The following is a 14,049-nucleotide window of genomic DNA, read 5'->3' on the forward strand; positions in this document are numbered from 1 at the left end:
ATAGAGAGGACACCTCGTTCATGGTGAACTTCCTTAGCCTGAAATACTGCTGCTTTCCTTTGAAAGGGGCCAGAAATATAGTCCAAAAGGAACAAAAAAAGAATTTTAAGAATCCTATGCATCAAATAAGATTAAGTATTACAAGACTGTGTGAACCCTGATCTGACCCTACGTTGTAGGTAATGTTGGGTGTGTGTGAATGGAATACTTCTGAATTTTAGGGAACTTTAAATAATGAAGTAAAGATGCCCTAATTATAAGAGATGTATCCATCCCAGAAATTTTAAGCATTATGATTTTTTAAGCGACTTCCATAGACCCTACATTCTTCCAGATTCAGTTATTTCTTATATGAAACCTCTGATACGGATGTTATATTAAGACTTTAGAGGGAACTCTTTAACACGCACATGTAGGACTTCCGCCCCAATTTCTACAGTTTAGAGCAATCTGACTGTAATTCTTATTTTGTAAGTTGACTTTTTGATCATGGGAAGATAGCTAGATGGGCCAACTCAATTTAAATGAAAAGCCATCATAGTCCTTTGGAAGATTAAACGACACTAAAATATGGAGGTTTATAATCCTGCTATATGCTTTGAGAAATCCCTGAAGGTTTGATACTGTATTTGCCAACTTCACGGGCTGAATGCTAAAAACAGTTTCTACTACTTTACTTCTATAACAAGTTGTCATTACTGTCCTATATAGTGCCTGAAAACATGTGATCTTTGCTTCTGGATACAATCTTAGAGCTGTAAAGAATGTTAAGCATAGAATTAGTCCAACCCTAGCACTAATCACTAGCTTATGTGCATTTGATTGTGTATTAGATTTCACTGTTGCTTTAAAAGGGCATCTAACAGAAGCAGTTGGTATTTATACTGATGTCTCAACTAAACAGACACCCTAAATATTGTGGCTTGCTTTAACAACAGTAATTCTTTCAATAATATATAATTTTTTATTATATGTAATAGATAAATATATATGTTTATTCCATTTACACATACATATTTAATATATTATATATAATGATCTATTATATTTATATATTTAATATATTTATTTTAACTTCATATTAGGCATTGGAAATAGAGATGAATGAAGTCCTCTCACTGCCTTGGAGGATATCACTGATGAATGGGGAGGAAAAAAAAAAAGAAACAAATTTGAAATCAAATGTGATGGTACTTGAACTTCCAGTCATGATGGTATGAATCTGGTCAAATACATATAAAGCTGCTGTCTCCGACGCTAGGCAGGCTGTGATCCCCGAGGGGAAGGACATAAGTGAGATGGGTACTCCTGGAGATGCTCGTTGGACACTGGCACTGAGAGAAGAACCTGGGCAGAGCGGAGGAGACAGTGCTATCTAGGGAAGGGAACTGGAATTTAGGACACAGAGTAGGAGAAGAGAGAGCCACACCGAGCATTCCAGAATCTGTATGGGGTTGCCTCAAGTCACAGAATACGGAGCTACAGATGTGAAGAGTGAGATTCCAAAGTTGAGCAACCGATGATTACCAGAGAGCTGCAAGTCAAACGACTACGTTGTGCAGGGCTAGCAGACCTTCAAGTTCTGACCAGCCATGGTGGGAACAGCTGGGTGCACGGAGATGACGCATTCATGAGAAACACAAGTGGAGACCTCCGAAAGACCAAGCCTTATGAGCCCTGGAGGATAGATCATTCTAGATCTGACTTCACATAACTTAAAAACAAACTTTAAAAGAGACAGCTGATACTCAAATAAATTAACTGCTTCCAGAACAAAACTAAATACTATTTAAAAGAAGACAACAAAATCTAGATTACTTACTCTATCCAGCAGTCACTGGAGTATCGCTAGATGAAAAAGTCAGAAAAATGTGACCTCTGACCAGGAGAAAGGCTTCTTAATAGAGACACAGAAATGACAGAAAAGATGGAACCAGCAGATGAAGAATCTAAAATAGCTATGCTTGAAGACGTTAATGAAAATGCAAACACAATGAAGAGATTAGTGGATGCAACTCAAGAAGACCAAACAGAATTTGTAGAGCTGAAAAGTGCAATATGTGAAATGAAGGGCTTTTAGCAAAAGTAAATTCTGTCTCATTGACTTGTAGAACACTGGCAATATCAAGTAGTTTAACATACATGCCTTTGGAATACTAGAAGGGGGTGGTGGCAATGGAAAAAAATTCGAAGCAATAATTATTGAAATAATTACAGTTATTAAATGTAAATTCTATATATTTGAAAAGTTCAACTACCTAATAAGCATGATAATGCAATACAATGAATGCTATAACAAAAATATATAACTCACATGCTTATGATACATTTAAAACACAGATTAAATATCCCTAATCTGAAAACCCCCAATCTGAACTGTTCCAAAATACGGAAGTTTTTGAGCATTGATATGGTACTGCTAACAAAATTATACACCTATGAATCTCCCCCAAGGTATCTTATTTTATATATTATGTGTGTGCGTGTGTGTGTTTACATATATATTAATATTCCAAAATTTTTAAAAAGTCTGAAATCCAAAACACTTATAGTCCCAAGCATTTTGAATAATTAGCCTGTATTTGTGCATTTGTTTTTCTTCTTCCTTCTATACATTATCTGGAGTATATATTGACCTCTCGCTTCCTCTCTTAGCAGTGTCAGGATGACTGGAATTGTGGCCAAGAGAAGGGAGAGGCAGAAGGAGGCCATAGAATGAAAATATAGAGAAACTCTTCTTTATTCCCTCTTCGTTGTCCATTGACTTAGTCTCTGGATGCTTCTCCTCTCATCTTCTCGATCCATGCCTTATAATTAACTTGCCCCAAGCTTGACTTACCCAGCACTTGCGTACATACCCAAGGCCCTCAACTCCTCCATCTCACTGAACTTCTTGCATCAAGGTTTCAAGCACCCGTTTTGCCTGTCCTTCTACCTGACTCTTCAGGGCTCCATGGCAAACCCCATTCTCCTTTCCCTACCTTGAGTCTTTTCATCTCCTTAAAACCCTTGCTCCCTGGTTCCTTCATCCTTCTATTCTTTCTTTAGTGTACCAGGGACTTGTCAGCTCTTGGCAGACCCATGTGCTCGATGATAATGAAAGAGAAGTGGAAACACTAAAAGAATCCCAAGTTGGTTATTTTAAGATCCTTTGACAACATATGATTTGTAATCAGAATTTTGACTCATATATAAAATGCCTTTTTCTGTTTTGGGTGCAGTGGCACATGCCTGTAATCGCAATGACTTGAGAGGTCGAAGCAGGAGGTTTGCAAGTTTGAGACCAGCCTCAGCAAACTTGGTGAGACCCTGTAGCTCAGAGGAAGAGCACCTTAGGTTCAATCCCTGGTACCAAAAAGTAAAATAAAATGATAAAAATGTTTTTCAAAATTACAAAATACAGGGCTGGGGATATAGCTCAGTTGGTAGAGTGCTTGCCTTGCAAGCACAAGGTCCTGGGTTCAATCTTCAGCACCGCAAAAAAAAAAAAAAAAAAAAAATGCAAAATACAAGGAGAATAAGTACTTTTCACTGTGCAAAAAAATAAAAATCTCCAAAATACTTACAAAACTTTTCTTCATGTGACTTCCGTTCATAATTTTTCTTTCTTTTTTGGTACAGGGGATTAAACCCAGGGCACTTAACCAATGAGCCACATCCCCAGACCCTCTTACTTTTTAATTTTGAGACAGGGTCTCACTAAGTTGCTTAGAGTCTCACTGAGTTGCTGAGGTTGGCCTCAAACTTATGATCCTCCTGCCTCAACCTTTGAACTGCTGGGATTACAGGCATGTGCCACTACACCCAGCTCCTTTCAAAATTTTCTGAAGCTATTTTTCCCTCTCTTTTCAACAAGAGTATCTTGATTAATAGCACAAATTGAGGAGGAGGATGCTCTACAGTTGTGAACCTGGAGTTTTAATATTACATCATTTAAATAGCATACTAATGTAGCTCTAAAAAATGATCACTGTACATAATTTGCAAATAAAATATTAAAAAGTGTTTTGATGACACTGGTCATTAAACATCTATCCAAATCCATAGAACAATACTGAGAGTGAGGCCTCATGTAAACCATAGACTCTGGGTGACAATGGTGTCGCAACATAGGTTCTTCAATGCTCCACAAATAACAGAGGTAACAGGTGGACCCTCTGGGGGGTATGCTGGTAATGGGGGAGGCTGTGCATGTGGCGGGAGCGGGGAGTGGGGACATGGGGATATCTCTGAACCTTCCTCTCAGCTTTGCTGTTGATCCTGCAACTGCTTTAAAAAAATAGTCTTTAAAAAATGTTTGTTGAAACAAACCCATTTTATTCCTATGTGGCTCAGCATCCAGCTCTGTGAGGCTGCACTAAGGGAGAGGATGGACCACAATATACTTGTCCAGTCTGCTTGGAGATCAGAATCTGGGTCCAGCATCCTAAAAGCCTCATCAGGAGGATCTTTTTAGAGGATTTTAGTGACTGTCAGTTTTTATTTGCTAATATTTGTCAAATCATAGTTGGATGGAGAGGGAGTGGAATGAAAGATTAAATAATGTAAAGGAAAGTCAGAAATTCAAAAGCTAAAAATTGGTTTAAAAAAGGTTCTCCACATGTACATACACTGATGATAATATTCCCACAGCACTTTCCTATTCATGCTTCATTTGACTTCCTCAGCAACTGTCGCAGGTGTACGCATGAGTATTTTAAGTGTGTAAAGGTAAGGTATATTCAAATGATTGGGAGGCACATGCATATGTCCTATTCTTTTCTACCATCAGTTTCCATGGGACGGGAGTTGTGACCTGAGACTGGCTCCTCCACAGTTACTACTTTGTCTATCACTGGAATTTTAAATTTCCTCTTGTAATAATAAAAGTTCCCAAGCACAAAGCACCTTACTACATGCTGTTAGGCATTATCTGAGCCCTTACTAACATTGGAAATCATCTAACCTCAACACAGATGAATGAAATTAATTATTACTGGTCCCCATTTCTCAGATAAGGACACTGAGGCACACAGAAATGAAGTCACAGTTAACAAATGGCACAGCAGGGATTTGAACCCAGGGAGTCTGGCTCCCAAGTCTGTGATCCTAGCCTCTGTATCATACTTCTCTCAGGGTCACTACAAATTGGGAAAAAAAGAGATTTCTATTTTAAGATCAGACCACCTTTGCAGGTGGTAACTCTTATACTCTTCCCAAAGGCTCCCTGAGGTAGGAAAAGTTCTTTCTTACATCACTCTAACATACATCATTGTCCATATTTTCAGACATCTGCAAAAGCCAATATAACTTAACCTAGTTATACTGAGGTCTTATTGCCCACATGAGTCAGGAGAGCAAAAACCCAAAGTTTTGAGAGTCGGAATTACTGTCTGTCACCTTTAGGGGTAAACTGTCACTAGACAGTTATTTATACATGTATACACAAGTCCTACCATACAAACTCTGTCTTAATATTTCCACAACCAAAAAGAAAGTTCTTTAAACTAGGAGGACTTCTAAATAAAAAATGTAAACTACATTCCTCTCTTTTCACCCTGAAGGGACACTTCAGCCCTTATAAACTACTAAGCTGATACTGTCTATGACATGTTTGAAAGAAGTTCCTCTATAAATCAATGTTTGGGAGTATAAAAGGCAACAAGAAAATTGAGTATTTCCCTGAGAGAAAGGCACTCTTGTGACAGGCATTGACAGCGAACAGAGGGATGTCACGTTTTATCTCTGGCCTCTGCCTGGGGATCCAGATGATGGCAATTTCTCAACCATTTTAGTGCATGACAGAAGCCAATCAACAAAATGTTAAAAGCAATAACACCCATCCCCTGGGAAATAGTCTTATACATCTTTCTAATTGCAAAGATGATTTGGAGTCAACCCTGACCTGAATTCCAACAAGTACCAATGTATACAACAATACATACAATTTATTTTTTACTTCTGTTTTAAGTGCTTAAGCCAGTAAAAATTATTCGTTCTATTTTATTTTATGTTATTCTAGTGTTTCTACTGCAATGAATATGTAGTTATAATCCTAGCTATTCTATCGCCTTTCTACTTTGCAAAACATTTTTGAATTTTTGCCAAGCATCAAAACACAACACACACACACACACACACTGGGGTTGGTTTACTGGCAGAGAGAGACATAAAACTAAAAGAATAATGAGGGAGGAATAGGTGCTGGGAATAACACAGGATGAGGGGAACTAAACATTACCACACATTACCTTAGCCTTTAAATATTACAACAAGAACAATAGGTCATGTTAGAGCAGCTTCTTGCATCTGCTTCCCTCTAAAGTGCTTTATACGTACAATATCCCAGGGAGGGAAAAGGGGACAAGAAGATTTTAATTTTATACAGAGTTACAGAATAAATAAAATGCCTAAAACCAGACCCAACATCTTGATTCTCAGCTCAGTGATCTTTGGAGAATTATGTGACTTGTGCGATGGCACACTTAGCATCAGGAGAGACACTCCAACTATCTACAACTATCTACAACACTGACTGCCCAATACTACTGAGCCAGGTCCTAGGGCCACTGTGCAAGGCTGAGCTCATCACATCTGTATACCTGACTGGACTGGACTACCATGAATTTGTAAGATACAGATAGAGTTAATCTCTTGGGATATTCAGACTTTATGTAATAAATAAATACACAAATTTTTAAATATTTTCTCTTTGTTATTTTTATTTTTAAATTTTTAAATAATTTTTAAATTTTTATTGTTTATTTTTTTTATTTTTACAAACTGCATTTTGATTCATTGTACACAAATGGGATACATCATTTTGTTTCTATGGTAGTACACGATGTAGATTCATACCATTCGTGTAATCGTACATGTACAAAGGGTAAAGATGTCTGTCTCAGTCCGCCATCTTTCATACCCCTGCCCACTCCTCCCTCTCATTTCCTTCTATGTAATCTGAAGTTCCTCCATTCTTTGCTCATCCTTCCCATTATATATCATCATCCACTTATCAGGGAAAACATTTGGCCTTTCATTTTTTGGGATTGGCTTATTTCACTTAGCATGATATTCTCCAATTCTATCCATTTATCTGCAAATGCCATAATTTTAGAATGGCTATTATCAAGAACATAAGCAATAATAGGTGTTGGCATGGATGTGGGGCAAAAGGTACAGTTTTACAATGCTGGTGGAGTTGCAAATTGGTGCAGTCACTCTGGAAAGCAGTGTGGAGAATCCTCAGAAAACTTGGAATGGACCCATCTTTTGACGCAGTTATCCCACTCCTCGGTTTATACCCAAAGGACTTAAAATCAGCATACTGCAGTAACGCAGCCACATCAATATTTATAGCAGTTCAATTCTCAATAGCTAGATTGTGGAACCAACCTAGATGCCCTTCAACAGATGAATGGATAAAGAAATTGTGGTATATATACACAATGGAATATTATTCAGCCATAAAAAGAATAATAAATACATTTTAATGTAGAAAATATATCAAATCTTTTTTGATAAAAAAAGTAATAATAAGTAATTTTAAAATTAATTTTATGGTGCATTTCATCATAAGAAGTCACAACTAACTTCCTTGCTTTGTAAACAACAGATTTTCTTAAAATAACACCTGCATTTTTGATACCGATGAGCACTGACTATACATCATAATGGACTTGGATGTCTTTAGAGGTTACTAAAAATAAATAGAAAAGAAAATAATTAAATAGTGTCTTGAAAACTTGGAAGCTTCTGATAGTGCTAATTTTTCCAACAAATTTGTTTGGAAATTTTTTGGTTACTTTTGAAAAATTTAGAGTGCTGGGGATTGAGCCCAGGGCCTTATGCATGCTAGGCAGGTGCTCTATCTGAGTTATATCCTCAGTCTTTTTGAGACAGGGTCTCAATAAATTGCCCAGGCTGGCCTTGAACTTCAGATCTTCCTGCCTCAGCCTCCTCAGTAGCTGGGATTAAAGATGTGCCCACCGCACCTAGCTATTTTAGTTATTTTTATTTCTAAATAATTATTATATCTCAAATATCCTATAACCAAATGACTTGTTATTTAAAAATAAGGGTAGTAGAAACCACTGAAGTTTACTTTAGAATTTGAAAAAAAAAAAAAAAAAAAAACAGAAAAAAAATGCCTTTTTTCATTTTGATAGCCATATCCAAAGCAGTTTTCAAACAGCTTTGTCCCATATACTTCACAAGTTCCCCTACATCAGATTCTAATGCAAGGTTGCCTAGGAATTTGAGTGCAAAACGATTAGATGTATATGAATTCCTGCTGTAATCCAATTTATTTTTTACATTTGCATGTAATCTACGAAGGAGATCCTGACTCTGAATATATACATATACTTGAAGCTCAGAGGGTTACCAAAAATGAACACTCCTTACAAATTCTCCCAGTGACAGATAACAATTTTAGCCTGCATACAGTGTTTCAGTTTTACTATTATACACATGTAGAGGAAAAAAAAAAAAAAAAAAAAAAACTAGACTGAGGATGTAGCTTAGTGGCAAAGCAGTTGGTTTAGTACGCACAAGGCCCTGACTTTGATCCCCAGTACTGACAAAAAAAAAAAAAAATTATTTCCTTTAAGTTCTATTAAGGCAATGACAAAATCTTAATAACAGGATTTGACCTTCCCACCTAATTAGTCCAGGGATGGCTTCTTCGAAAGTCTAACCTTCATTTATAATTATGATGCACTCTTGTGAAATCTAAGCAGATAAATGAGGTCAAATTAGGACACCATTGAGAGAAGAAACCTGAAATTGAATGCATTTGCCACAGGAACTAGGAACGCAAGATCAAATGCTTCTTTTGAAAGCAGAATTAATCAACCCCATAAACGCTCTAGCATGGCATAAGACAGTGTTTCTTTTCAGGAAGTGGCTTCCTGAAACTTTCTACTGAGGAATATATTCCATCTTAACTTCAGTATGCCATTCAAAATTATCCACAAAAAAGAGCACCAATTTAAAACATCTGGCCTGATACCAAGTTGTATAATTGCATTCTGTTTCTTTAAATGGAATATGTTGCGAGAATCTGGATGCAGTTTCTATTCTGAACTGTGGCACAGTGATTTTAGACAAGTGCTGTGAGCCAGTGTAGGCCATTTTCCATCTTCCAAGTCTGGGGAGCACAGTTTCATGTGACAGGGGTTCTTATACCCCTCCTGAGAAACATCCCGGCAAAATAATCTCTTATAACTGTGGTTCTGAGAAGAGAACAAGACTATTGTTGTGTGTGGCCTGATTTCATTTCAGTGATTGTCCCAGGGAAGAATGACATCATCCCATTCTTTTTTTCTTGATCACCACTTGTGAATGGCCCCCAACCCCCACCATCTCATAATTAAGCACTCTCTCCCCTCCCACCAGGAGAAAAACTATTTTCCTCTTAACTTCCTGCCTGAATGTATTATCATGGCAAGAGCAGAGCAAAGGTTTTCCTCTGGTCAGCCGACATGCCTGCAGTTTGTGTCTTCATCATATCAAACAAAGCACTATTCTCTTGGTACCCAAAGCATACCGAACGGGTCTTCTACAGGGACAGTTCTCTGATGAGAAGAGAGAGAAACCAACTAAATATGGTGCAACCTGAGAGGCACAATATTTCTCATTCCACTAACTCGCCAGGCTGGGGGTGTAGCTCAGTGTTAGCGCTACTGCATGTGGACGACCCCGTGTTCGATCGCCAGCACTGCCAAAAGAAAACCAGCCCCCTGCTCCATGAATTCTCTGGCTTTAAAGATGCACAGTCTAAATGGACCCATTTAACTATGTACATAGCTGTGTGCAAATGTGTGTATTTTTACATACAAGCCCTTGTTTATTGCTCAGACTTCTACTGAAAACACATGACAGTCTTTTTGTCTTAAAGGGATGAGAGGATGATGTCGGAAAAGATGCTACTTTGAAAACTGGCATTGGCGCTCCGTGTGGTGCGGCACACCTGTAAATTCCAGCGGCTCAGGAGGCTGAGGCAGGAGGATCAAAAGTTCAAAGCCAGCCTCAGCAATTTAGAAGACCCCGTATCAAAATAAAACATAAAAGGGCTGGGAATATGACTCGGTGGTTAAGTGCCCCTGGGTTCAATCTCTGGTACCAAAACAAACCAAACAAAAAACTGACCCTATCTAAGGGAAGGCATTGACTACATTTTTGGAGTGTCAGCTCTTTCAGGGAAAAAGCAAAAGTAAATTCTACATCCCGTACCTATGCAATAGACCATGACACACAAATTTAAAAAGAACAATGAAGGGAATGCATAAAATGTAAACTCTTTGCTATAAAGGTAAGACAAGAAAGATATAAATCCTGTATTCCATGTTTCAAGTTGTGTAAAGTATTGGATACTACCATATAAAATTGCTTCTTTGGGGAGTGTGGGCATAGCTCAGTGGTAGAGTGTTTGCCTAGCATGCATGAGGTTCTGGAGTCCATACCCAGCACTGTAAAAAACAAACACACAAACAGCCAAACAGCAGCAATTTTCTATTATTCCACCTAGAATATATTGATAAAGCCTGGCTTGATTTGCGTATGTTTTTTTTTAACTCCATAAAAAAATTCATGTTAGGTAGCTATTGTTTTACAATGAATGCATACTTTTAAATGATGTTAGTGTTCTGTTGCCTTCTTTAATGAGCAATGTTTAAAGATAGTAAGGGTGCTCACAAAGAAGCCTGTTTCATATACAGCATCCCCACCTTCAGAACTCTTAACTTCTGCAAAGATTTAAACGCTTACTGGATACCAAGACAAATGATCTTAGGGGTTTTTAGGGTCCACATTTACTATCAATTCATTGAAAAGATGTAGTTTACTATTACAGTTAATGGAGAATTTTAGAGTCACTTAAACAACTGATGGATTAAATTTGCCTTAAATAAAATATTATTAAAAATTAAAGTGCCAGGAAGGCACAGCAAAGGCATAGTTATGATGATAAAATTTTCCATCACAAATAGGCATTAACAGGGCTAAGCAATTTCCTTACAAACAACATAGCCACTGTTCTAAATGATCCCATCTGTGTGCACCAAACCTTGTCAGACAGTGCACAATAACAGCCAGAAGGTACAATAACAGCCATTCATATTTTGGCAGGTGCATTTCAAGCTGAAAACCAGGATCCATTAAAAAAAAATTGCAATCTGTTCTTCAGGTGTAAATATTTTTGATGAGATTTAATTGGCCTTTTGATGTCTTATTATATGTGAATACAACTTATCTTTCCTTGGAATGAGAAATAATCTGCCAACCTGGAGTAGAGATGTCTAAGATTTGCTTATAATATCTCCTGGTTCTATTTCTTGGGTTTTGTATGTTGGAGGTGATGAAAATTTCAAAGAGCTACAGATGAGTAGTTCTTAAAAGTGGGAAAATATTAAATGAAAGAACATGATACCCAGATGACATGAGCAGAGAGGCAACAAAAAGTGCACAGGGCAGCATTCTGAAGCCATAAGGTCCAGTAAAGAGGTCCTTATTTTATAAACCTGACTGTCCAAGCACCAAAAGGACTGATTTCTTTCTATGAAATGTACTGGCTGAGAGGACTGTGAATGTGTGAATACAGATGTAGCAAGTGAGTCAGCTGCTTATCTAATCCATCTCAAATGATGGAGTTGGATGAGGAGGGACAGAGGCCTAGGAAGCCAGCAGCCAGTTAGACATTGAATTTGAATTTTCCACCCTGAAGATGGAAAAAGCAGATTGGTGCCAGTTGCTCACAGAAAACCCACAGAGTTTTAAGAAACAAGTGTCCTGTGTGTTAAATTTGAGCAAGTGACTCTGATCCAATATTCGAGAAACATTTATTTCTGTTTTCCCATATAAGAGTATGCTAAAAAAAAAAAATGAAAAGGAAGTAATGTTTAAAGGAGTGAATTGACCCATTAGTGGGAGAAAAATGAGAAATGAAAGATTACTGGTGACAATAACAAGCAACGTGGAATTCCAGAGAAGTGACATTTTCATGGCATAAAAGAAACCAAGAGAGCTGTTTTGATAAATTGGGTCGTCAGTGATCTCCTGGGATGAAGGGGAGCCTCCACTGCTAAGGTGTTCTAGGTCTTCTACAGTTACTATGCCACAGGCCAACCTCTTTCTTTACCACAGAAACACTGATGCGCTGACCTAGAGGTTCACAAAGACATGCCTGGCAAACTGACTCAAGAAGATAAAGAACTCTAATGAAGTCACATTTGATGAACTTTTTCCTATATGTTTGTCTTTTTTAGTTTCTATTTTGGAACATTTCCTGAGACCTCCCTTTTAACTCCTCTTCTCTTACTGTTGATTCAGCTGTGGGTGACAAACATGTGACACAGGGTAGTTATCAGCCATGCCTGGTAATTCCCCAGCCCTCTGCAGACAAAGCTCCGGGAATAAGAGGAAAACTGTTAATATTTACAGTGAGATGTCAAGGCCAAGCCCTAGGTGCTGGACACTTTCAGCCATTCCTCTTTTTCACTTGTCATTTGTAGAATGAAGACAAAATATTTGATTTCATAAGCATTGGGAGAGCTGTATAAAACAACTCACAAAAGACAAACCTGAAATTCAGGTCGGACCTGAAGATTTTTGTTTTATGATTTTGTTTTCTGTGTGAGGTTCATGGACTTTCTGGTGATTAGAGGATGGTTCCAAGTCAACCTGGGCCAACATAAGGCTGCAAAGGGAAATCGAGCAAAAAGCAGTGATGCTCAGAGTAGCAATTTGAAACCGGAAGAACTCAACAGTTTCCACTGCATTAGTTTTGGTTGGAGTAGAGTTGACATTTGAGAAAAGACTCATAGGAACACAACTCCTAAGAATGTCTTTGAAACTAAGGTCACATTGCTGAGGTGGGTCTCCATAACTCTCCCCAGTTGCAACACTTTAGGTAAGAAACTGAAGACCAGCTGTGAACACAGGACAAGTGACATCAGTGCGGTTGTCACTCCTGACATTGCAGATGACTAAGGGCAACCGGCCTATCATTCATTGCCCCTCTCATCCCTGAGCTTCCTAAACAGCTTATAACATTCTAATAAGGTCATATGATTTTGTAGATTCCTATTTTTCGAATGGTTCTTCTGACATTCTTGAGGACTGACATCATGATATGGCCCTGACGCATTTTAAGATCCTTTCAGTTCCTGCGGTCAAGAAGATGGAGAATGCTACAGGAAAGTATAGAGTCAGACTTCCCCAATTTCAGCTAGTTTTTACTATTCTCCATCCATGAACTGATAAAGAGAATATGGTATAGATACCCAAGATGTTTTTGTTCAGCCACAAAGAAAAATGAAATCATGTCATTTGCAGGAAAATGGATGGAACTTGAGAACATTATGTTCAGTGAAATGAGCGAAATTCAGAAGGTCAAGGGTCCTATGTTTTTTCTCATATGTGGAAGCAAGAGAGGAAAAAGAAAAAGAAAGGTGGGTCTAGGGAATTTCACGAAAAGCAAAGGGAGATCAGCAGAGGAGAGAGACCAGGGGGTAGGAGGAGGAGGGGATGAAGCGAGGAAGGGCTGGAGAGATACATTCGCCAAATTATAATGTTATACTGTGTGCATGTACAAATATATAACAACAAATTCCATCATTATGTAGAACTAAAATACACCAATAAAAAATGTGGAAAGGAAAAAGAACTCCCTCTTCAAGTGACAGAGTGCTCAAGTTGTCTTTAGTTTAATTAGTTAAGAAAGGTAAAAAATGTGGTATGAGTACCTTTGAAGATTTTCTTCAATTATTCTGTCTTGAAGAACCTGCATATCATTTGCTGAATTCACTGTCCTGGAGCTGATGATGGGTGCCCGTCACACCTGCAATGGAGAGAAGCAAAGTGCCATCAGGTGCATTTTGTCAGGAACTCCTTTCATCTTTCAGATGTTGCCCTTTCACAGCCTCAAAAGAAGAATATCATTAGGAATAATATTCTTCAAATTTTATCAGAACTGATTTTCCGACGATCACTCATTAGAGTCTGTGAAGCACCGTGGGTGACTCAGTCCTTTTGTAGAAGTTACCATTTTGACCTCTTCTTCATCAAGGG

General features: G+C 38.0%; 1 protein-coding gene across 4 annotated transcripts in view; it reads right to left on the reverse strand.

Annotated features, from left to right (window-relative positions):
- Positions 1 to 14,049, reverse strand: part of Sulf1 (sulfatase 1) — a 169,241-nt gene that overhangs the window by 116,235 nt on the left and 38,957 nt on the right. For all 4 annotated transcript variants that reach the window (XM_047517759.1, XM_047517770.1, XM_047517764.1 and 1 more), the window contains exon 2: positions 13,725 to 13,819. The gene's annotated coding sequence lies outside the window, so the exon portion shown is untranslated. The remainder of the gene's footprint in view (positions 1 to 13,724; positions 13,820 to 14,049) is intronic.

Source organism: Sciurus carolinensis, chromosome 1 (genome assembly GCF_902686445.1).
Source record: "Sciurus carolinensis chromosome 1, mSciCar1.2, whole genome shotgun sequence".
NCBI classification, from domain to species: Eukaryota; Metazoa; Chordata; class Mammalia; order Rodentia; family Sciuridae; genus Sciurus; species Sciurus carolinensis.